Source organism: Pseudorca crassidens, chromosome 16 (genome assembly GCF_039906515.1).
Source record: "Pseudorca crassidens isolate mPseCra1 chromosome 16, mPseCra1.hap1, whole genome shotgun sequence".
NCBI classification, from domain to species: Eukaryota; Metazoa; Chordata; class Mammalia; order Artiodactyla; family Delphinidae; genus Pseudorca; species Pseudorca crassidens.
Genome location: NC_090311.1, coordinates 48,350,110 through 48,375,122, shown reverse-complemented (window position 1 = coordinate 48,375,122; position 25,013 = coordinate 48,350,110). Strand labels below are relative to the sequence as shown.

The 25,013-nt window shown below is 37.4% G+C and overlaps 1 protein-coding gene across 2 annotated transcripts in view; it reads left to right on the top strand.

Moving 5' to 3' along the window:
- BMPR1A (bone morphogenetic protein receptor type 1A) overlaps nt 1-25,013 on the top strand; it is a 145,948-nt gene that overhangs the window by 62,305 nt on the left and 58,630 nt on the right. For both annotated transcript variants that reach the window (XM_067710314.1, XM_067710315.1), the window contains one exon: nt 23,254-23,368. The gene's annotated coding sequence lies outside the window, so the exon portion shown is untranslated. The remainder of the gene's footprint in view (nt 1-23,253; nt 23,369-25,013) is intronic.

Below are 25,013 nucleotides of genomic sequence, written 5' to 3'. Positions count from 1 at the left end.
TATAGGTTTTTGGTAGGTGTTCTTCAAATTGAGGATATTCCCCTCTATCCCTAGTTTGCTGAGATTTTTCTTTTAATCGTGAATGAGTGTAAAATAGTCTCAAATGCTTTTTCTGCATCTAATGATAGCATCTTAGTGGTTTTTCTTCTTTAGTCTTCTGATGTGATGGATTGAATTAGTTGATTTCTTGAATGTTGAACCAGCCTTGTGTACCTGGATTAAATGCCAGTTGGTCATGGTATAAATTCTTTTTATACATTGTTGGATTTGATGTGCTAATATTCTTTTTCATTTTTGGCCACACTGCACAGTTTGCAGGATCTTAGTTCCCCAACCAGGGATTGAACCTGTGCCCCAGCAGTGAGTGCACTGAGTCCTAACCACTGGACCACCAGGGAATTCCTGATGTGCTAATATTCTGTTCAGGATTTTTGTATATATGTTTATGAGAGATTGGTCTCTAGTTTTCTTGTAATGTCTTTATCTGGTTTTGGTATTAGGGTAATGCTGGCCTCATAGAATGAGTTAGGAAGTATTCCCTTTGTTTCTATCTTCTGAATAAGATTATAGAGAATTGTTATAATATCTTCTTAAGTGTTTGCTAGAATTCACTAGAGAACCCATCTGGGCCTGGTGCTTTCTGGTTTGGAAGATTATTAATTATGATTCAATTTCTCTAAAAATGTAGACCTATTTGGATAGTCTGTTTATTCATGTGTGAGTTTTAGCAAATTGTATCTTTCAAGGAATAGGGCCATTTCATCTAAGTTATCTAATTTGTTGGCATAGAGCTCATGGTATTCCTTGATTAACCTTTTAATGACCATGGGATCTGTAGTGGTGTCTCCGCTTTCATTTCTGATATTAGTAATCTGTGTCATTTTTCTTTTTTATCAATTTTATTTATCTTTTCAAAGAATCTTTGCAAAGAACCTTTTCAAAGAACCTTTGGTTTCATTGATTTTTCTCTATTGATTTCCTGTTTTCAGTTTTATTATTTTCTGCTCTGATTTTTATTACTTTTCATCTGCTCTTCTTGGATTTAATTTGCCCTTCTTTTCCTAGTTTCTTTAGATGGCACCTTACGTTATTGATTTTAGATCTCTCTTCTTTTCTAATACATGCATTGAATGCTGTAAATTTCCCTCTAAGCACTGCTTTCACTGCATCCCATCGATTCTGAAAATTTATGCTTTCATTTCCATTTAGTTCAAATTATTCTTAAATGTCTCTTGAAAATTCTTCTTTGGCCCATTTCCTTTAGAAGTGCATTGTTTAAGTATTTTGAGATTTTTCAACTATCTTTCTATTTTTGATTCTAGTTTAATTCTGTGATGGTCTGAGAGGAGATATTGTATGATTTCTATTGTTTTAAATTTGTTAAGGTATATTTTATATACCACCGTAAGGTATATTTTATATACCACCATAATGTGGTCTGTCTTGATGAATAGTCCATGTAACGGTACAGAATTCTAGGTTGGTTTTTTTTTTTCTCTTGACACTTTAAATATTTCATTGCACTCTCTTCTTGCTTGCATGGTTTCTAAAGAGAAGTCAGATGTAATTCTTATCTTTGCCCCTCTATAGGTAAGGTGTTTTTTCCCTCTATTTTCTTTCAAGATTTTTTCTTAATCTTTTACTTTCTGTAGTTTGAAAATGATCTATATAGGTGTAGTTTTTTGGTCATTTAACCTGCTTGGTGTTCTCTGAACTTCCTGGATCTGTGGTTTGGTGTCTATCATTAATTTGGAGAAATTTTCAATCAGTGTTTCAAGTATGTTTCCTGTTCCTTTTTCTTTTTCTTTTTCTTCTCCTTTTTGTATTACTTCTCCTTCTCATTACGCATATGTTACATCTTTTCTACTTGTTCCACAGTTCTTTGATATTCTGTTCTTTTTTGGTGTTTTTTTGGTTTGCTTTTCAATTTTGGAGATTTTCCCTGACATATCCTCAAGCTCCAAAGGTCTTTCCTCAGCCGTGTGTAGTAGTCTACTAAGAAGTTCATCAAAGGCACTTTGAAAACAGGTTTAAAAATCTTTATAAGAAACAGTTATACTGTAGGATCTAGGGCTTATATCATCTTCTAACACTTGTCCTCACAGCCAGGTGCCTGCCTGTGGTAATGACTTCTTAGTGCTCTTCCACATTCAGTTCTCCTTTCATTCCAGGCATATGGGAACATTTAATTCCTTTTTTTCCTTGAAGTTAGGTGGTATCATGTGACTGATTCTGGCCAGTGGACTTTGAGGGGAGGTGTGTGTTATTTCTGTGTTGACATAGTGAAAAGTCCATGAAGAGTTGCTGGTCTTTTTCTTTATCTGGAAGTACCTAGCCATATGTTTCATTTGATACAAGAACAAGATAGTCAGCCTGGGTCCTTGGATGACTGTGAAACAGATCCTGCTTGTTATGTTGGGCATTTTACATGAGACAGAAGTAGACTTTTGTTGTGTTGAGCCACTGAAATCTTGGAGTTATTCAGTGGCTACTGAGCACTTAACATGTGGCAAGCCCTGACTGAGATGTGCTTTAATGGTAATGTACATACCAGGTTTGGAAGTTTAACTATGAAGAAAGAAAAGAAAATATCTTATTAATAATTTTTATATTTATTATATTGAAATAACATTTTGGATCCATTGGGTGAAACAAAATCTATTAATTTCAGCTTCTTCTCTAGTTTTTTTCATGGGGACACTAGAAAATTTTAAATTAACACATGTAGTCGCATTTGCAGTATTATATTTATCTTGGACAGTGCTGAACCCAACCTGGACAAATTCAGTAGTCCTGGCAGAAGTTGCATGTTTGAGTGTTCAGAGAAGCTAAACCAGTGAGACCCTAGATTTGGACAGAATACAGAATAGGAAAACACTGTAAATGATGGTTAAGCAAAAGTCTACTTACTGGATCAGAAGATGTGCCCTTACTTTTTGTCCCATGTTACTTTTCCCACTTGTTTGCAGAGCAGTGGCAGTCAGAAGTGTATACTCCATCTAGGAGACTGGAGGACTCTTCTAAGAAACTGACTCCAGGGAAGAGAGCAGCAGAGCCTGACATTCGAGGGTCTCCATATCTGCACAGGCAGGTGATTGCCCAGTTACCCTACAGTGAAGCCCACTAGTTTACAAGCCCTCCTATACCCACAGCATTGTCCAGTCAGAGTTCCTGTGCTTCACTGTTACATGAACAGTACCCAAGGATCACCAGGTATTTGCTGGAAATTTCTAATAGGAAAGCAACTCCTTAAGGGAAAGAGAATAATAATAGTAGCAGTGAGTTGTTTGCATATTAAGATAATGCAGATAATAATACAAATAAAAGGAAAAGATTAGCATATACTCTTCGCGATGAGGCTCATCTCTAATATTCCCCTATTCCGCATTACCCCTATATATGTGTGTGTGTGTGTGTGTGTGTGTATATATATATATATATATATATATTTTTTTTTTTTTTTTTCCTTTGCTGTACACGGGCCTCTCACTGTTGTGGCCTCTCCCGTTGTGGAGCACAGGCTCCGGATGCGCAGGCTCAGCGGCCATGGCTCATGGGCCTAGCCGTTCCGCGACATGTGGGATCTTCCCGGACCGGGGCACGAACCCATGTTCCCTACATCGGCAGGCGGACTCTCAACCACTGCGCCACCAGGGAAGCCCAGGAGACTTTTTTTTTTGCGGTATGCGGGCCCCTTACTGCTGTGGCCTCTTTCATTGCAGGGCACAGGCTCCGGACGCGCAGGCTCATTGGCCATGGCTCACGGGCCCAGTCGCTCCGTGGCATGTGGGATCTTCCCGGACTGGGGCACGAACCCGTGTCCCCTGCATCGGCAGGCAGACTCTCAACCACTGTGCCACCAGGGAAGCCCTACCCCAGTATATTTTAAGAAGTGTGCTGAAGTATGAATAGTTCTTCGGTTAGTAATTTAAGAGAGCAGGTGAGGAGATCTTACTACTTTCAGCTAGCTCAGTTTTCCTTTATTTTAAAATTTACAAGTTGATGGAAGGAAAAGTATGCCTATAGTGAGAGAAGTAGTACAAGCAAAATGGTACAGTGTTCGAAATTCTTCTTAAAATAAATGTTATTATTGAAAAGTATAGATAAATGTAGAAGTGTTTTTTTTTCTTATGTCAAGCAGTGGTTTATATATGCTGGAATCATACCTGAGTGCAAGAGCATGTTCTTGTGATCTAACATATCTGAATTTGAATGCTGTCTCTGCCACCTACTAGATGTGGCTGCAAAGAGAAATTACTTAACCTCATAAGACACAGACAGTAAAACAGAATGTAATTTCCAAGAAGGCAGGGCTTTTTTCATTCTTTTTGTTCATCGCTATATCCCTAGGCTAGAATCGTTCATGTGACACATAGTTAGCACTCATTAAATATTCATTGTATGAAAAGAGTCCCTACCTCATAGATTTTCTTTTATTCCATCCTCAAATAAAATGAAGAGCTTGATTGCTACTTATTTTTTTTTAAGCTGCTTCAGAAAGGTCTGTGTATATGTACAATTTACCTGTCTTGGGGAAACTTTTCAGTTATACCAAGTTTCAGATCTTTGCAACTTGATTTTTCCTAGAAATCTACCTTCTTATTGTCAAATTAGAAATTTATGCTTGAACTCTGGTGCGTCCTTTGACAATGCATGTCGTCTCCTAAAAGTGATGGCACTTTATGACATCAACTTCATAGATTATTATAGTGGTTTTTATCCTAGAGATTAATCATAGGGTATTGTCTCTAGGTATACCACAGATTCTCCTGGTTTTGAATGGTGCAGTTTAACGTGCATGCTAACTGAAAAAGAAATGATTTTCCTACCTTCCTTCAGTACTTTCTTTTATGGTCATGTGATAATTAGGTAGATGGTTTCTGTTAGTTCTGGCAAATTCATAAGTATCCAGTTACTTTCCAACATTTTTTCCCACTACTCGGTACATCTCTCCCTGTGCCTAATCCCCACCCTTCCAGTTATTGAAGATGACTTCATTCTCTTTCTTAGAGAAGTTTGAAGGTACCAAATGTAAGTTCTGCAAATTTCTTCTCCTCATCTCAAAGATCCCTTTTTATGTGTCTTTCTCTTCTCTCTCTCCTGTCTCACAAGAAGTTTCCCCTTTTCTAAGGCTAGATCCTTGCCTTCGTTGAGACCTCCCGCTCCTTGTCTGTTTTGACATGAATCCTTGACAGGCTATTTCCAGTTAGATTACAACGCCTGATCAAATTTCCTTGAAATTGAAAATAAACCAGCAAAACCTTCCTTTGACATTGTTATTACCTTGAGGCTATATACCATTCTTCTTTGAACTTCTCAAAATGGTAGTCTATACCTGAATAGCTCCTGTCACTTTTTTTTTTTTTTTTGCGGTACGCGGGCCTCTCACTGCTGTGGCCTCTCCCGTTGCAGAGCACAGGCTCCGGACGCGCAGGCTCAGTGGCCATGGCTCCACGGCATGTGGGATCTTCCCGGACCGGGGCACGAACCTGTGTCCCCTGCATCGGCAGGCGGACTCTCAACCACCGCGCCACCTGGGAAGCCCCACTCCTGTCACTTTTTAAACATACTTCCTTGCCATTGCCATTTTGCCTCTACCACTTCCCTTGAATTCGTCAGCAACCCATTTAGCAAGTTTAACAGCTTTTTCCATGTTTTTAAATTACTTGTGCTTTCTGCAGTATTTGAAATTGTCATTATCTTTTTACTTTTTTTTTTTTTCCAGTACGCGGGCCTCTCACTGTTGTGGCCTCTCCTGTTGCGGAGCACAGGCTCCGGACGCGCAGGCTCAGCGGCCATGGCTCACAGGCCTAGCCGTTCCGTGGCATGTGGGATCTTCCCGGATCGGGGCACGAACCCGTGTCCCCTGCATCGGCAGGCGGACTCTCAACCACTGCGCCACCAGGGAAGCCCTTACTTTTTTTTTAAGAACCTCACTTTAAAAAATTTACCTTGCATTACAAAATGTGGAAAATACAGAAAAATATAAGAAAGGTCATAATCCACTGTAATGTCACCTCTCAGAGATACTCACTGTTAAATTTGGGGCCATATCTGTTTCATCTTTTTTTTTTTTTTAATGCATTAAACAAAAGAAGGATCAAACTATGCCTGTTGTTTTGATATCTGATTTTTTTCTGTTTTAGTATATTATATTTCCAAGTCCTTATTCTTCTGTAGTACAATATAGTAGCCACACAAATTGGCAGCGTTGAAACTGCCCAGGTAGAAATCCTGGCTGCAAATACTCACTAGCTGTGTGACTTTGAGCAAGTTGCTACTCTGGGTTTTAGTTTCCTCATCTGGAAAATGAAGATGCCACTCTTATCTAATTCTTATCTAATTCCTAGGGTTGCTGTAAGTAATAAATGAGATAGTACATAAAAAATAATTCTTGGCACTTAATAAATGTTAACTATCATGATAATAGTATGTGAGTTTACTATAGTTTGTTTAAATTATTTCTGTTTTATTTCTTTTGCTATCATTAAGACTGTTGTAGGACCATTCATATAGCTAAATGAATGTCATGATTTTTTTGGTAGATTTTTATTAGTGAAATATAAAAATCTCTGTTAACTAAAATTGCTGGGCTAGTGGGTACATTATGCCTGTTACTAAACTGCCCTCTATAGAGGTTATCCTCATTTATACTCGAGGGTGGTGTAAGAGATCATTAGCTTCATTACATTTTTCAAAAACTTCATGTTATTGCCTACATTTTGTACTGCACCCCTTGCTAAAAGTGAGTATCTGTGTGATGAATGTGTTATTTCCCCTCTCGTCAAAATGTTGGGCTTGTTTAGAAGGGGATCACTGTTACATCATGGTTACCCACAGGTATTTCATTCATTATTTAGGTCTAATTTAAGTATAGGTATATATTTAATTTTTTTCTTATTGATTATAAATCTTTCGGTACTGAAAATAATTATTTTTCTGTCCTAAATAAATTCAAGTCTCTCTCTCTTAATCTGTATCAGTTTTTGTGTGGGTAAAACCCTAATTACCATCTACCCTAATTTTACTAAGAATATTTTCTTAAATAAATTTATTTTATTTATTTTTGGCTGCGTTGGGTCTTCATTGCTGTGCGCAGGCTTTCTCTAGTTGGCGGCGAGCAGGGGCTACCCTCATTGTGGTGTGCATGCTTCTCTTTATGGTCGCTTCTCTTGTTGCAGAGCATGGGCTCTAGGCACGTGGGCTTCAGTAGTTGTGGCACACGGGCTCAATAGTTGTGGCTTGTGGACTCTAGAGCTCAGGCTCAGTAGTTGTGGTGCACGGGCTTACTTGCTCCACAGCTTGTGGGATCTTCCCAGACCAGGGCTCGAACCTGTGTCCTCTGCATTGGCAGGCAGATTCTTGATCACTGCGCCACCAGGGAAGTCCATTAAGAATATTTTAAACCAGCTTTATTGAGCTACAATTCACATAACATACAATTAACCCATTTAAAGTGTACAGTTTGTGTACATATTCACAGATATGTGCAGCATCAGTGTAGTCAATTTTAGAACATTTTCATTACCTCAGAATGAAACCTTCATTTAAAAATTGTGAATCACTATATTGTACACCTGTAACTTGTATAATGTTGTACAACTATACTTCAATTAAAAAAATTTTAAAATGAAACCTTCATACCCTGTAGCTATCACCCTCCCAGAATTTTATTATTTTAAAATAGTATTTTATATTTATTTTGTTATATCAAAGCCTGTTGGTTCAGGATTTGGAAAGAGAAAGTATAGTTTAGATTAAAAGTACAGTCTCTGGAGTCTGACTGACCTGGGTTAAATCCCAGCCCTACTTTATATGTTAACTGTGTGACTTTGGTCAGGTTACTCAACCACTCTGAGCCTCAGTTTTCTTATAATATGGAATTAGTAGAGGTACCTGCCTCAAGAGTTTATTTTAAAGGTTAAACAAGATAATAAATGTATAGAATTTAGTACAGTAACTGGCACATAGTAAATGTTCAGTAAATATAAAGAATGATATGTTTGATGTTGCACTTCTGTTCTTAAATCAACTAGCAAATATTTGATGCTATTAGGCATTGTTAAGTACTGAATGTTGTTTCTATCAATGATTCAGAATGTTTTCTGTACCTAAGCAACATTTTTATACATTTTATATTATTTTCCCTCATGTAAAACTCTCATTACTCTCTGAGAATACAGTTGATTTCCTGTTGATAGAAAACAGTAATAGTAGCTTACAGTTAGAAAGTACTTACATTTGCCTGGCACTGTTCTAAGTGCTATACCTGCATTAACTCCTTTGATCCTCACCCTTCAGATACATGCAGTTATTCTCCCTGCTTTATAGACTGGATACCAAGGAGGTTAAGCAGCTTGGTCTAAAGTATTACAACAGGTTAGTGGTGGAGCCAGGATTCTAACCTTGGTACTCAGTCTGGCTACAAAGCCCATGCTCTTAACCCTGTGTTCTTCTCTTTATTCTCTCCTTCTTAAAAGAATGGTAGGTGGATTTCAAACATCTTGGCATCTTGGCTTTGGGGAGTTCTATATTAAGAAGGACTGTGAAATCTTGGATGCTTGATTGTAAGGAGAACTAAAACAGGTATTGATAATCTGCTATGGACGTGGGCTTCAGGGTGGCTGGGAATTTATCATCTGGTTCAGACCATGCATTGATTATTATGTTCCATCACTCTAGAATCTGGGCCCCAGGTGGAACAGTAGCCAGGCACAGTGCACCCTCCCAGCCCCCAACACCCCAGCCCTCCCAGTAAAAAGCCCATCTGAACCTGTATGCCTCCCTCCTTGCATACTATCAAACCCTGCCAGTCTTTAGAAGGGCCACTTTAAATCCAGCCCACAGTGATCTCTCCACCTGTGAAGCAAGTCTTTTTTATTTCTCAATTGTCGTGTGTGGTGGTACAACAGTATATGTAGTGTCATCTGGTGCTGTTGTTTAAGCTTTAATATATTATGGCTTGACTCCTCAAGTTGATTAAATGTTGCTTGCCAGCAGGGAACTATGTCTAAAATGTTTTAAAATTTACTGTAGTGCCCTCAGAAGTATTATCCAGTAATCTTTTTTTCTCTCTCTTTCAACTTCACTTGCTTATTGATAATAGAGCTGTTCTCTGACATTCAAACATATCTAGCTTCACAAACTTAGTCCCTAAAGTACAGGTGTGTTTTGAAGAAGGTGGGTAGTCCATAGTCAGGCTGTTGTATTATGTGCATTATATTGGGGTAGTTGCTTCTAATTGTCTGTCTGAAACTCTTCAAAACCTGATGTTGCTTCTCTTTGAACTCTTACTTGATTGCCCTGGTTGTTGCTTATCCTGCTTACAGGCCCCTCCCTTAGGCATGTGACTCACTGATTTAAAAGACAGCGTTGTTCAGTAATTAACTACCTGCCTCTCATCACATAGAAATGAGAACTTAAATGCAGCCTTCCCACCTAAAACTTTCTTCCCTATGTGTTTACCTATCTGTGAACATGAAGCAACACTGTCCTTTTGGAGGAAATATCTGTGGTCCATATCCCACTCCTGTCGGAAATGATTAGTTTGCATGTGCCTGTGCAAGTGATGAATTTTATATGAGTGCTCTTAATTGAAAATTGTATTTCTATAATTTCTAGAATGTTGTTTAGTTTCATTGATGCATACGTTTGGATGAATGACAGTTGAATATTTAATGAAGGTAGTTTTTAGTTTTTAATAAAAAGAAAGCCAAATATTGAACACAGGTTAACTGGATTAAATTCTGACCATCAGTACATCCTTAGGTAATAGGATGGTTATCCATTTTAATGATGTATAATTTTTTTTTTTATGGAAACTACATGTTTAAAGAAATTCATTCCATCCTTACTGCCTTGCCTTAGCAATCCTGAAAAATATGGGTATGCCTCATTAGGAAGTAAATCTGTTCTGAGAAAGAAATTTTAAAACATTCTTCTATTTGCTAAATAGGACATTTAAAAGTACTGTGTTCTAATACATTGGTATTGCTATATGTATTTAGGCAGTATCAAATAAAATCTTTGTAGGGACTTCCCTGGTGGTCCAGTGGTTAAGAATCTGCCTACCAATGCAGGGGACACAAGTTCGAGCCCTGGTCCAGGAAGATCCCACATGCTGAGGAGCAACTAAGCCCATGTGCCACAGCTACTGAAGCCCGAGCGCCTAGAGCCCATGGCTGTGCAACAGGAGAAGCGACCACAATGAGAAGCCCACGCACCGCAACAAAGAGTAGCCCCTGCTCACCGCGACTAGAGAAAGCCCGTGCACAGCAATGAAGACCCAGTGCAGCCAAAAATAAATAAATAAATAATAAAAATAAATTAATTATAAAAATTTTTTAAGTCTTTTATATTATAGTACAGTTGACTTGCTAAACCGTTTTTTTTAAGCCCATATGCCTTTAAATTGATTATGATACTCTGTTTCTGAAGCACAGCTGTAATTCTCAACCTGTTAAGATAAATGTATTTTTCATCCTTTTGAACAACTTACAATTTATAATTTATAGGAAATAAATTTAAAAATTTGCTGATGGAGGAAAGATCTCTGGGACTTCCGTGTAGATCTGTCAATATTTGATTTTTTTTTTTTTTTTTTTTTTTTTTGCGGTACGCAGGCCTCTCACTGCTGTGGCCTCTCCCGTTGCGCAGCACAGGCTCCGGACGCGCAGGCCCAGCGGCCATGGCTCACGGGCCCAGGCGCTCCGCGGCACGTGGGATCCTCCTGGACCGGGGTACAAACCCGCGTCCCCTGCATCGGCAGGTGGACGCTCAACCACTGCGCCACCAGGGAAGCCCTCAATATTTGATTTTAATAATCTCTGTCATACTGACATTGTTTACTAAAAGCTATGTGTAAAATTATAACTCATAACGGATAAAGTACCTCCTTTTCCCCAACTTTTTTACCTTTAAAACTTTTAAATTGGTATAATATTTGAACAGATAGTAAATACCCATTTCAGCTATATTTACCAGTTCACTTGCTAACATTTTGCCTCATCTGCTCTCTCTCTCTTTGTTTATAAAAATACCCACACTTTTTTTTTCTGAGCCATTTGAAAGCTGCAATAGCCACTGTTTCCACCACCCCTCACCCTTACCCTCATGGTCTTTTATGAAATCTCATCTAGTTTTTTTTTAATAGGATACCCTACATTTACTGTTTGCATTTTTGTATTTCATGACTAAAGATAAAATTTTTTGGAATGAATAATATATAGGTAGTGTTGTGTATTTTCTGTTGCATTATCTCAGGAGATGAAGTAATTTTTTTTCTTTTTCATTTTATAATAGTATTTGTTTGGATCTAGTATTTAGCTTAGTATTTGTTTTATTGCTTCTAAAGATTTGTCATATCATGTCCTTAAATTTCAAAATACAATTTTGTAATGCTTATGTCTTAATTTCTTTAATTAACTTATGATAGATTCCAAAATATAGGAAGTGATATAATAGACATTTGTGTACCTGATACCCAGACTTTAAAAATACTAACATTTAACCAGCTTAAACTAAAATTTTTATTCTAAAATCTATCCTATATACAAGGGTACATATGATGTGGATGTACATTTTACAAAGTTTTAATAATAAATGAATATGTCTGTCCCAACCTCCTATCTCAATAAATGTAATGGCATCTTAGAAGCTCTCCAGGCCTCAGGACAATGGCTTCTTCCTTCCCAGAAGAAACCATCATCCTAAATTATTAAATGTTATTCTGTTACTTTTCCTTAAGTTTTTCCACTTTTGTATTTTTTCCTTTAACATACATTTTCCTAGTGTTTACTATTTTTGAGTTTTGTGTGAATGGAGTCATACTGTATATATGTGTTCTTCTTGGACTTGTTGGGCTTTTTTGGTTTTCTTCCCCCCCTCTGGCTCTCTCTCCAACCTTCGTTTTTTTTTTTAATTTATTTATTTTATTATTTAATTTTATTTATTTATTTTGGCTGTGTTGGGTCTTCGTTGCTGCGCTCGGGCTTTTCTCTGGTTGCAGCGAGCAGGAGCTACTCTTCATTGCGGTGTGCAGGCTTCTCATTGTGGTGGCTTCTCTTGTTGCAGAGCACACAGGCTTCAGTAGCTGTGGCACGTGGGCTCAGTAGTTGTGGCTTTCAGGCTCTAGAGCACAGGCTCAGTAGTTGTGGTGCACGGGCTTAGTTGCTCCACAGCTTGTGGGATCTTCCCAGACCAGGGCTCGAACCCATGTCCCCTGCATTGGAAGGCAGATTCTTAACCACTGCGCCACCAGGAAAGCCCTGGACTTGTTGTTTAACATTATGGTTTCGAGATTTCATTCATGTTGACACACTTATCTGAGGTACATTCATTTATACTACTATGTGGTAATTCCATTATATGAATATACTACAGTTTATCCATTTTACTGTTGTTGGACACTTGGGTTTCCTCTAGTGTTTGCTGTTAAGAAAATGCTGCTGTAAATACTCTTGTACATGCTTTCTGGTAGATATGTGCAAAAGGTTCCCCAGATTATATACCTTGAGCTAGAATTTTGGGGTCTTTGGGTATGTAAAATGTCAACTTTACTAGGTAGTGGCAAAAAAAACCTTCTTGTAAACAGTTGTACATTAAGCCAAATAAGGAATTAAAGAGAAACAGGTTTGTGAGAAGATGGAGAAACAAAATAATGAGTTCTGTTTCATGTATTTTGAACTTAGCGTCTTGTTAGAAATGTTGAGTAGGGATTTGAGGTGTGTTTATAGTTCTTAGCTCCACTCATCTTTGTTTTTTTCCTTGGTTGTCTCATTCAGGTGTCTCATCTATCCCTTCTCCTTGAAGTGGTCTTATAAAAATTGTTATAATATCACAGCATAAACATTATTTGATCATAATAGAAGATGTGTTCACTTTTTATACCCTCAGTCTCAGGCTGTCATATGCAGCCTTTTTATTTATTTATTTATAAAATTTTATTTATTTATTTTTATTTTTGGCTGTGTTGGGTCTTCGTTTCTGTGTGTGGGCTTTCTCTAGTTGCAGCGAGCGGGGGCCACTCTTGATTGTGGTGCGCGGGTCTCTCACTGTCGCGGCCTCTCTTGTTGTGGAGCACAAGCTCCAGACGCGCAGGCTCAGTAGTTGTGGCTCATGGGCCTAGTTGCTCCGCGGCATGTGGGATCTTCCCAGACCAGGGCTCGAACCCGTGTCCCCTGCATTGGCAGACAGATGCCCAACCACTGCGCCACCAGGGAAGCCCCAGCCTTTTTATTTTTATAGACTTCAAAACATAGAGCTATATTAAGCTAGTACAGGGATGATGTAAATGAAAAGTGGGGAGAGGATACTGTTATTATGAGCAAACATGCATTCTAGGTAGCTGTTAGCAAGGGAAAGAAAACTTAACAAGAAAAAATGGGGATGCAAGCTAAAACAAATAAGCAGACAAGCAAGTAAATAAGTACAGTGAGTCCCGTACATGCGAATCTTCAAGTTGCAAACTTTCAAGGATGCAGACGTGCCCTTGTATGCCAGCTGTTGTACTGTACTACTGTACTTTTCAAGGTACTGAAAGATTAAAAATGTTTTCTTTTTTTTGTGTGTTTGTTTTTTATGTATTATTTGTCTGAAAAGTATTATAAACTTATTTACAGTATCCTATATAGCCGATTGTGTTAGTTGGGTACCTAGGCTAACTTTGTTGGACTTACGAACAAATTGGACTTAAAGCTCTCTCGGAAGGGAACTCGTTCGTATGTAGGGGACTTAATCTAAATAAACACAGCACTCTTGGGACCATTTAGAACTGGGGCCAACAGGACTATGTATTAATAGTCCCTGATAATTTCACTATGTTGTAGCATAACTCTGTAATTGGTGTTCATAACGTTAATTCTAAATAATCTTTATTCCTCATTTGAGAAGGTGCAACAATGCACATTTTAGAAGAACTGGTGAACCCTTAGCACTCTAGAATAAATTCCTGATGATTCCTAATAGCAGAAATTTTATTGTTTATATGTAGTATGGTGTGTTTACCTATCAGCTAATAAAACAATGATCTATGGATAATTTCTCAAAACTCTACAGGAAAAAAATGGGTGATACATATTTCTCTACTGACTGAACTAGATATATTTGGAAAGGAAAAGAAGATGTATCAAATCATTTAAATGTCTTTTACTGTGAATATTACCTTAATAAATTATAGAGAAAATTAAAATGAAAATATAGTAGAGGTTTTTATGCTCCATTGTCAGAATAATAAATTGAAAAAGAGCATACAGGGAGATGATTATTTGGGGGTTCGTTCTGCTGTAGGTGGTTATATCAAACTTGCTACATTTGCTACCCCTAAAACAGATCTGACATCACCTAGGAGTAACTGCTTTTTCCCAGAACCAGAGGGTGAGGGGTACAGAGGGGACTGAAGACCCAGAATTTGGTCTAGGAATTGCTGGTTTCTTTAGACTTTTATTATGGGGATTCATCATTCCCACAGGGTACTGGAAACCACTGGAGAATTGAAGTTGTCTAGCTGATTTGAAAAAAATAATGTATCTTAAATAATCTTTGAACAGTTATTTTGCTATTCCAAATCTAAAGCAGAGGTAAAAATATTTTTAGAAGGTAGAGTTTTTTACATTTTAAATTTTAAAATAATTATAGATTCATAGGAAATTGAAAAAATAATAGTAAGGTGAGGCCCTTGTATCCTTCACCTTCCCCCAGTGGTTACTTCATACATGTAGTGCAGTATAATCCAGAAGTTGACACTGGTACATTTTGTATATATAGTTCTGACCCATTTAAACACTGTGGTGGTAGATGTGTGTAACCACTGCAGCATCAAGACATGGGTTCTCTCCCCACAAAGATCTCCCTTAAGCTACCCACACACTTGCCCCCTGTGGCAACCATTAATCTCTTTTTCATCTCTATGATTTTGTCATTTCGAGAGTGTTTTTCAAATGGAATCATACAGTACATGACCTTTTTTCACTCAGCCTAATCCTTTGAGATCCATCCAAGTTGTATGAATCAATAGTTTATTCTTTTTTATTGCTGAGTAGGATTCCATGGTATGAATGTACCATAGTTTGTTTAACCATTCATCTTTTGAAGGGCATTCTATTTTTTCCAGGTTTTGGCTATTAAAAATAAGGCTGCTGTGAACATTCATGTTCGTTTCTTTGGGACAGGTGCCCAGGAGTGCAGTTGGTTACATGTGAGTGTATATTTAGTTTTTAAAGAAACTTTCAAACCTTTTTCTAAGTGGCTATGCCGTTTTATAGTCTCAACAGCAATGTATGAAAGATCCATTTTCTTCACATTCTTGTCAGCACTTGGTATTGTCACTGTTTTTTATTTCAGCTGTTCTATTAGGTGTGTAGTAATATCTCAGCATAGTCTTAATTTGCATTTCCCTGATGGCTAGTGTTGTTGGCCGTATCTTTTCATGTGCTATCCAGATATCTTCTTCAGTGAAATACTTCTTCATATTCTTTGCCCATTTTCTAGGTGAATTTTTTTAATGTTGAGTTTTGAGATTTCTTCATGTATTCTAGATGAGTCCTTTGTCGTATATATGGATTGCAAATATATTTTCCCAGTCTGTACCTGTGTCTTCATCTTCTTAACAGGGTTTTTTGCAGAGCAAACATTTAAAATTTTGATGAAGTCCAATTTATCCATTTTTTTTCTTTTAGGGATCATCCTTTTGGTGTTTTTCTCCAGTCCCACCCTCTACCCCCAATCCCAGACAGCCATTAATATATTTTCTGTTTCTATGGACTTGCATATTCTGGAATTTCATATAAATGGAATCATACAATATGAGGTCTTTTATGTCTGGCTTCTTTCTTTCACTTAACAAAATATTTTCAAGGTTCATCCCTGTTATATCTGAATTGGTTCTTATTATGGCTTTTTTTATGGCTGAACAATACTCCATTGGCTGGATATTCCACCTTTTGTTTCTCTGTCCATGAACTGATAGACATTTAGGTTGTTTCCACTTTCTTGGCTGTACTCAGAACAGTTGGTGTGTGCCCTTTCAGCCCCTTACCTTCCTCACATTTATTGCATGCGTGTGTGCATGCACATACTACTATATGTGTGTATAGTTTTCTTTTTAATAGTGGAGAAGTGACTATTTTATGTTTTTTTTAGTATCCTTATTGGAGTATAATTGCTTTACAATGTTGTATTAGTTTTTGCTGTACAACAAAGTGAATCAGGTATGTGTATACATATATCTCCATATCGCCTCCCTCCCTCCCACCCCTCTAGGTCGTCACAAAGCATCGAGCTGATCTCCCTGTGCTATGCAGCAGCTTCCCACTAGCCATCCATTTTACATTTGGTAGTGTATACATGTCAATGCTACTCTCTCACTTGGTCCCAGCTTCCCCTTCCCCCCTGCTCCGTGTCCTCTAATCTGTTCTCTACGTCTGCATCTTTAAACTTAAGAGTATTTGGGATAGCTTTCCAAGTCAGTACAGACAGATAAGATGTATTTCATTTTTTTTAATGACCATAGAGTGTTCAGTCTGGCTATTTAACTGATAGGACACTGAAAAACATTTAGGTGACATTGGGTGACTTCTGTTTTTCTTTCTTAAATAACATTGACAATAACCATCCTTATACAACTATCTGTGATACAGAGCTCATTTTACCTACTTTTGGATTTTTCTCTTCCCTGTCACTCTTCATCAGTCGCTTATTCAAAAATATATAGATTACCTCCTGTGTGCTAGTCACTGGACTGTGCTTATTAAAACATAGGGGGACACAGCTGTACTCAGGGGTTGTCTTAATAAAGAAGATATACCTATAAATAGACAATCGTAATTCAGTATGAAAAGTGCTATAATGTGTTATTACCAGACTCCTGTGGAACAGCTAGCTACATAAGGAGTGAAGAAGGTTCAACAGAGGAGTTATTTGAGATGGATCTTTGTGAGGACAAATGGAACTTCACTTGACAAAAGATAAAGATAAGAACATTTTGATTTTTGAATTAGAATAGCAAGTTTGAAGAAAGGTAGAAGCATTAAATAGCCTGGCATATTTAGGAACAGCAAATAGTTTAATATGGCCAGCAAGAGGCTTTTTGGCAGAGATTGTAGCAGGAGATAAAGCAGGTTAAATAGATTGAAAGCAGATTATAGCATTCTATGAGTGTCTTCCTAAAGAATTTGGACTTCATTTTGTACATAATTGGAAATCACTGAAAAATTTTAAAACACACTTGTATTTTTATTATTTCTAATAAAATTTTAGGGTTGTGCTATGAATATTTCAGAACATTTCATCACCGCCCCAAATTTCCCACTTCTACCGCTTGCTCTAGGCAACCACTGCTTTGCTTTCTCTCTCTTTCAATTTGCCTTTTCTGAGTATTTCATATACATGGAATCATACATGTAGTATTTTGCATTTGGCTTCTTTTATTTAGCATATTATTGAGGTGCATTCATGTTATAACACGTATCAGTATTTTGTTCCTTTTTATTACCTGATAATATTCCATTGTTTGATGATACTACCCTTTGTTTATCCATTCATCAGCTGATGGATGCTTGGATTGTTTCCAGTTCTTTGCTATTGAGTAATGCTACTGAGAACATTTGTATGTAAGTCTTTTTTTTTTGGTGGGGGGTGGGTGGGCACTCCGGGCGACATGTGGGATCTTAGTTCCCCCACCAGGGATCAAACCCATGCCCCCTGCATTGGAAATGTGGAGTCTTAACCACTGGCCCGCCAGGGAAGTCCCTGAATGTAAGTCTTTATATAGACACATATTTTCATCTCTCTTGGATAGGTTCCTATGAAGGGAATTTTGGAATTTTGATGAGTTTATGTTTATATTTAACTTCTTAAGAAATTACCAAACTGTTGTCCAAAGTGGCTGCATCATTTTACAGCAATGTGTGGAAATTCCAGTTTCTCCACGTCCTTACCAACATTTGGTGTTGTCTGTCTTTTTGATGATGGCCATTCTGTAGTGGTATCTCATTATAGTTTTAATTTGTGTTTCCTAATGACTTATGATGTTTATAATCTTTTCATGATGCACAGTTGTATTTTAGAAACATGAGTGCAGTGCAGAGGCAAGAATGGAGGTGTGTTCCACAAGAGATGGGAGGCTGCACTAGATGTGTATAGAGTTGAGAGAGACAGATTTCAAAGATATATCAGAGTTAGAACAGGCAGCAATTAATAACTGCCCAATATAGTAAATAAAGCAGTGGGATGTGGGACTAGTGACCCAGAGATTTTAACCTTTGACAGGTAGCCGGTGCTGTTATTAGCCAGAAAAGTGAATATGGGTGCATAAACAGTTTTTGTGCTGGTAGATGATGGCTGTTATATTCTGTTCTCTTGATGTGTCACTGGAATAAATATTTAATACAGCTGTATTATAGTATATAGTTTGTATAGTATATAGTATATAGTATAATATAGTTTGGAAATATGTATCTAGTTCAAAAGAAGGATCTGGATTAAGATATAAATTTAGGGCTTCCCTGGTGGCGCAGTGGTTGAGCGTCCACCTGCCGATGCAGGGGACACGGGGTTGTGCCCCAGTCTGGGAAGATCCCACATGCCGTGGAGTGGCTGGGCCTGTGAGCCACGGCTGCTGAGCCTGCGCGTCTGGAGCCTGTGCTCCGCAATGGGAGAGGCCACAACAGTGAGAGGCCCGCGTACTGCAAAAAAAAAAAAAAAAAAAAAGATATAAATTTAAGAGAGTTACCACTGTATAAATAACAGTTGAATTCATTGAAATAGTGTATCTATCCCTAAATGGCTGTATCCACTGGGTTACTTTTGGTAATTGAAAATTACATAAATAATAAAAGGGTTGAATATACTATAATAAAAAGATCCAAGTTAGTAAAATGATTCTAGGATTATTTCATTCAAGCATAGCAGCATCACCAAGGACCACCCAGGTTTTTTCCATCTTTTAACACTGCCATTCTTTTTCTGTTGGGTTGTCCTCTTAGGCAGTTTCTCTCCTCATGGTCCTAAGATGGCTGCCATTGTTCTGCTTAACAATTCAAACCCAAAGTTACCTGCAAAAAGTACGTGTTTTCACCTGGGTGTCTCTTTTTCATCAGCCTGGGAAAACCTTTCCCAGAAGCTCCCCAGCAAACTTAGTGTCTTGTCTTGTTGTCCAGAATTGCATCAGATGCTTATTGCTAACCCTCTCATTGGCAGGGGTGATGGAAATTGACACTATTGGCTTAGACTAGAGCTTTCTAACCCTGGTGTTAGGCATCCTTTTGTCATATCTCTTTGGAAGAAGCTTTTTTCCCCATGCCTTTTGGTTCTCTGTTCTCTAAACAACGAAGTTTCACATCACTGAGTTTTTGCTATTCAGTACTTCAGATCAGCTAATATTTGTTGAAATCCTACTCTGTGTCATTAGCTGTGCTAAGTTCTAGGATATAGCAATGAATAAGAAAGTTACAGTTTGATACGGAAATATGCTTAAGCGGAAGAGTGCTATCATAGAATTATACGCTAAAGTTCATTTGTATCTGGGGTTTAATGCCACTGTTTATATCTTTAGTTTTATGAGAAAAGGCATCTTGAGTTTCAAAATCAAGCTTATATTCAATTTATAAATGAACTTTTGGAACATTTAGAATATAACTTGTTAATACGTTTGACCGCCCTTTCTGTATTAAGTGGATTACATCCTTTATTATAGAAATGCATGATAAACTAATCTAAATTATACTGTTCATTTGAGTTACAGCTAAAACTGTATTATGTTTTTCTGAAGCATAATGTTTGAGTTTTTTAGCTAATGTACTGAAAGTTTTAATAGTAATACCTTTAGTTTAAGAGCCCAACTGAAATGTTTTGTAAAATGATTATTTTGTAATTTGCTATTTTTAAAAATGGTTCTATAATTGCAGCTATGATGTTTACAGCAGTACTTATATAGCATGTGGGGTGCTTTTTATGAATGCTAAGAGAGGGGAAATGAAGAAAGGGGATTTGGAGTGGTGGAAGGAAAAATGTACAATCAGTATTGCTGATTTTGTGAACACTAAGAAATCTACTTTTTGACATCTGGTACAAATAGAAAAGCAATCTTAAATTTTGTCTTAGACTGAGTATCAAAAGCATATTTATACTAGTTCCTGTACAAATCTTACTAATATAGGAGTTAATAGGTAATGTCTAACACCGCAAAGATAACTAGAATATCCACAATTGATGTTTGTCACTGATGGATTCTGTATGGTTAGTTAGATCTTCAAAGTATCCCAGTGCTTTAAGATTTAACCACTTTAATAATTTTGAAAACCGAGAGGGATGTGTACATTTTTATGGCAAAAAAAGATTTTTGTAAAGGCAATATGGGATTAAAATGAACTTTTCCCATGTTTGCAAATGCTTATTAACTTTGAGGAAATTCCAATGTTCGCTCTGAATTACAAAGTACTAGAATATATCCAGAAAGATTCACCTTTCATTTATTATGAGTCATTAAGAAGCTCTAATGTGTTTTTAAAAGAATTACCTTTCCTTAATATGTTTTCTAGAACTAAGAAGCTTGAAAATTTCAGGCACAGAATCTTTTTTTTTTTTTTTTTGCGGTACGCGGGCCTCTCACTGCTGTGGTCTCTCCCGTTGCGGAGCACAGGCTCCGGACGCGCAGGCTCAGTGGCCATGGCTCACGGGCCCAGCCGCTCCGCGGCATGTGGGATCTTCCCGACCGGGGCACGAACTGGTGTCCCCTGCATCGGCAGGCGGACTCTCAACCACTGTGTCACCAGGGAAGCCCAGGCACAAAATCTCTGGTGAAAATATTAATCCTTACAATTGTTTAGTGTTTGGTTCTGACTGGATCCCTTGTCACTGTTAAACACAGTTTATAGTGCTAAAAGCCTGTGGCAAATTACCTTATAAATGGAGTGATTAAAGTTGTTGCAGGCATTTTGCCTATGTAAATCCTGTTTCTGTGCCTGTACATATTTATAGATCTCTGCTTAAAGGACTGTAGTTGCAAAGGTTAGGAAACGGTTTACTTTGACTCACACAATTTCTAGTATGTAAAAAGTGACTTGCAGACCTGAATCGTGAAGCACATCCTGTCCTTTGATTGCCTTTTATTTTCCTCTTAGTAATGAAGTGAAATCTTACTTGGTTTTCCTTAGCCAGTCTTAAATTCAATCCTTAGAAAAGGTTTTCTGAAGTGTATGATTTGTCATGTATTTGTACATATGAGAGAATTGAGGGAGGATAGATAATTCAGGGTCTTGGACTTTGCAGATGGTATATTTGAAGATTCTTTGTGATTATGTATTTTCCTTTTTTTTTAAATTAACTTTAGATTTAGCGTAAAGCTTGTAGCTTTTTTTTCACACCAAGGAAGCAGTGTTGTAATAAATAGTGCTATAATAAACAATGGTTGATAAGTGGTTTACATGCTAATTTTATTTATTGTTTGATCCATTGTAAATATCTGGTAGAATTAGAATCAGGCCATATATATTTTTTAATAAATTTATTTATTTTTGGCTGTGTTGGATCTTAATTGCTGCACGTGGGCTTTCTATAGTTGTGACGATTGGGGGCTATTCTTCGTTGTGGTGCGTGGGCTTCTCATTGCGGTTGCCATCTCTTGTTGCAGAGCGTGGGCTGTAGGCACACGGGCTTCAGTAGTTGTGGAGCACGGGCTCAGTAGTTGTGACTCATGGGCTCTAGGGCACACGGGCATAGTTACTTCACAGCATGTGGGGATCTTCCCAGACCAGGGCTCGAACCCATGTCCCCTGCATTGGCAGGCGGATTCTTAACCACTGCGCCACCAGGGAAGTACGAATGCGGGCCATATATTTTTAAACATAGTCACTTTGATGGACTATTTAAAACTTTATGAGACTAGGTTAATCTGAGCTTTGTTTAATGTAGTGATTGCCTCCCCTCTCTTCCATACACCCTTAGGGAAGAACGGAGTTATTGGCAAAGAATGGCTTTGGAGGAAAATCTTTATGCCATTTCTAAAGTGGAAACACAATGCATTTATTTTTTGATTAGTATAAGGTAAATTTTTTAAGACTATGATCATCTCAGAGAAAAAAAAAAAACACCTAAATACCAGGTCTCCATTACTGCTCTCCCTGATTTCTCTGAGTGATGGTCTAAGAGTTTTATAGTCATATGAATACCCTGAAAAATGTCAGGGGTCTGGTGAAGTTGTAGGTAACTAGTGCATTGAGAAGACTGTTAAAAGGCTTCTAAATGCAGACAAAGCATTACTAATTGCTTTCAGGGTCAGTCTGTCTTTAGTTGGACCATGAAAGATTTAGCATGGCCCTATGGCAGCCTGTCTGCTGAGTGGAGACTCTTGTCCTTAAGAAAGGCTATCTGATATGCTAGACCGTTTCAGGTTGCCCCAGTTTACATGAATTTAGTCATTATTGCCAAGACTACTAAACCTCAGTGTGACACAAGTGATACTTCGAAATGGGCTTGAAGACAAAGGCATTTTGACCTTGCAGTGGGACATAAGTAATATTCATACAGCTTAAAATTTTTCTTTTTAAAATATGAAACAGAATACTGTACTATTTGACATTTCACTTAAAAGATACATTCAATGAAATTATTTTTATGATCTGTAAGTAAACAGCACACCTGCCTTTCAGTAAATTAAAATTTTTAACGTTTTTCCTCGTTTAGATTTATGAACGTTGTCTCTTAAAGCAGTAGGGTACTAATGCAGTAGTAACACAGTTGAAACCTATGCCATGGACTTAGACCAAGCAGTGCAATTAATTCTTGACCCTCACAATTCCTAATGTTCTAGGCTGAAGTTTGAAATTAAAACTGCTTACTGAGACTTTGTGATAGAAAGTGAAATACTGGCTGGGTGGTCCAATTTTTGTTCAAGGAGGAATCTGAATATTGTAGAATTGTAAATTTTAGTGCTGCTTCTGGCTGTTATCATTTTTCAATTTGAGATGTGATTTTTTTTTTTTCTTCAAAAGCTTAGGCCGATGACAGAAATTTTACATGTGAGTAATTTTTTCTGCAGAACTACTGTGTTGTAAAGTTGAAAATACTCAAAATGTGAAACTTCTTTGGGCAGAAGTTTGTAAAGTGATAGATTTCTAAAGTACTGTAGAGGTTTTCGTTGACTTTACATTGAAAATGTATAGTTTTATGCATGATAAAATTTTGGTATTTCTTCTACATGTGTTATTCTGACAAATAAACATTCTTTCAGTCTTGAATATGTTCCTTTTTTCTAAACAGATTTATGAAAATATGCATCAGTTTAATACTGTCTTGGAATTCATGAGATGGAAGCATAGGTCAAAGCTGTTTGGAGAAAATTGGAAGTACAGTTTTATCTAGCCACATCTCTGAGGTAAGAAAAAGACTTTTAAGAAAATAATTAGAATAATATGAAAATTCTCATTTCTTAACAATTGAAAATAGTCCTTCTGTATTACCACTGCAGCTTTATGTTAGCTTCTTTATTCTTTAATCACCTTCCTTATGAGTTCATAAGTATCAATAGTTATAACATATTTTTCTCTCCTTATACATGTTGAACCTCTTCAGGAGTAAAAAGTATTTATTACTAATACAACTTTCTTTAATTGTAGCAAATAAGCATTAAATGATGTATGTAATAATTTCTTTCCTCTCATGATGACAAAACAGGTTAGAATGGAAGATTATATTAAGATGAATGTTTACATTATTCTGAAACTTTCACATATTTAGAATTTAGGATAAAATTGTTACTTTGAATAATAGATCTTTGGAGGTAGAATTTATTCAAAGAAATGGGAACTGCAGTAACATAAGGGACAGGGGAGAAGAAGTCATTCTAAGACAATATGTACAGAGAAATCAAGTTCATTATTTTCAAATCCATAGAGACAGATTATCAGGTAAAAGGTTTAATCCTTCAGGGATCTGTACTTTAAAAAAATAAAAACCAGGGGGCTTCCCTGGTGGCGCAGTGGTTGGGAGTCTGCCTGCCGATGCAGGGGACACGGGTTCGTGCCTCGGTCTGGGAGGATCCCACATGCCGCGGAGTGGCTGGGCCTGTGAGCCATGGCCGCTGAGCTTGCACGTCCGGAGCCTGTGCTCCGCAGTGGGAGAGGCCACAACAGTGAGAGGCCCACGTACCGCACAAAAAAATAAAAAATTAAAAAATAACAACCAGAACATACACTTTTGTGAAGTGGTTTATACTTTTTCCTCTTTAAATAGTAGGTTCTGCTTCCTTATAGCATTCATTCATCATCCTTCTGTCCCTTCCAGGCTGGTCTATTTGTTCTTTTGAGAAATATTCATGACTTTCTAATTGTCTTTTTTTAGGTTTCATACTCTTTAATCACTGTAGTAGTTGCCATTTTTCCTTTCATGAAATGCTGCTGGCTTCTGTGACCCTGTGCTCTTCTAGTTCTACTTCTTTAATTACTCCTTCAAAATTTTTTTCTTTCTTCCCCTATTATTTTTTTAATTAAAGAATAGTTGTCCTCCTGTGATTAAATAATGACCGTCCCTAAGGTTTTATAATTGAAATTCTTGTTTTTCCTTTTTATGTCTTTCCTAATCTCTTGATTTCAGCAATTACCTCTAAAATGATCTCTCTCAACATCATATCTCTGCTGTGACACTTTTCTAAGCTTTGACACGTATTTTCAACTGCTTGCTTCACACTCAGTGTTCCCACTTCTATTACTGGACCTCTTTGTCACCCACGCTCAGAGTCTCAGTGCCAAATCTGATTCTTCATCTTTTCCTTCCTACTCTTAATAAGAGATCAGTCCTATCAGTTTTACCTCTATAATATATCATGAATGTTTTCATCATCTCCTTTCTAATCTCCTCGTCATCATCCAAGTTTAAGTTCTTACATCACATTTCACCTGAAATATTGCAGGACTTTTCCCACTTTGTGCCTCTCCTCACTCTCTTTTCCATCTGTGTGTTGCTACCAGCTTAAATTTTCTCAGAGGTAATTCTGCATGTACTGTCAGTAACTCTTTGTTAGC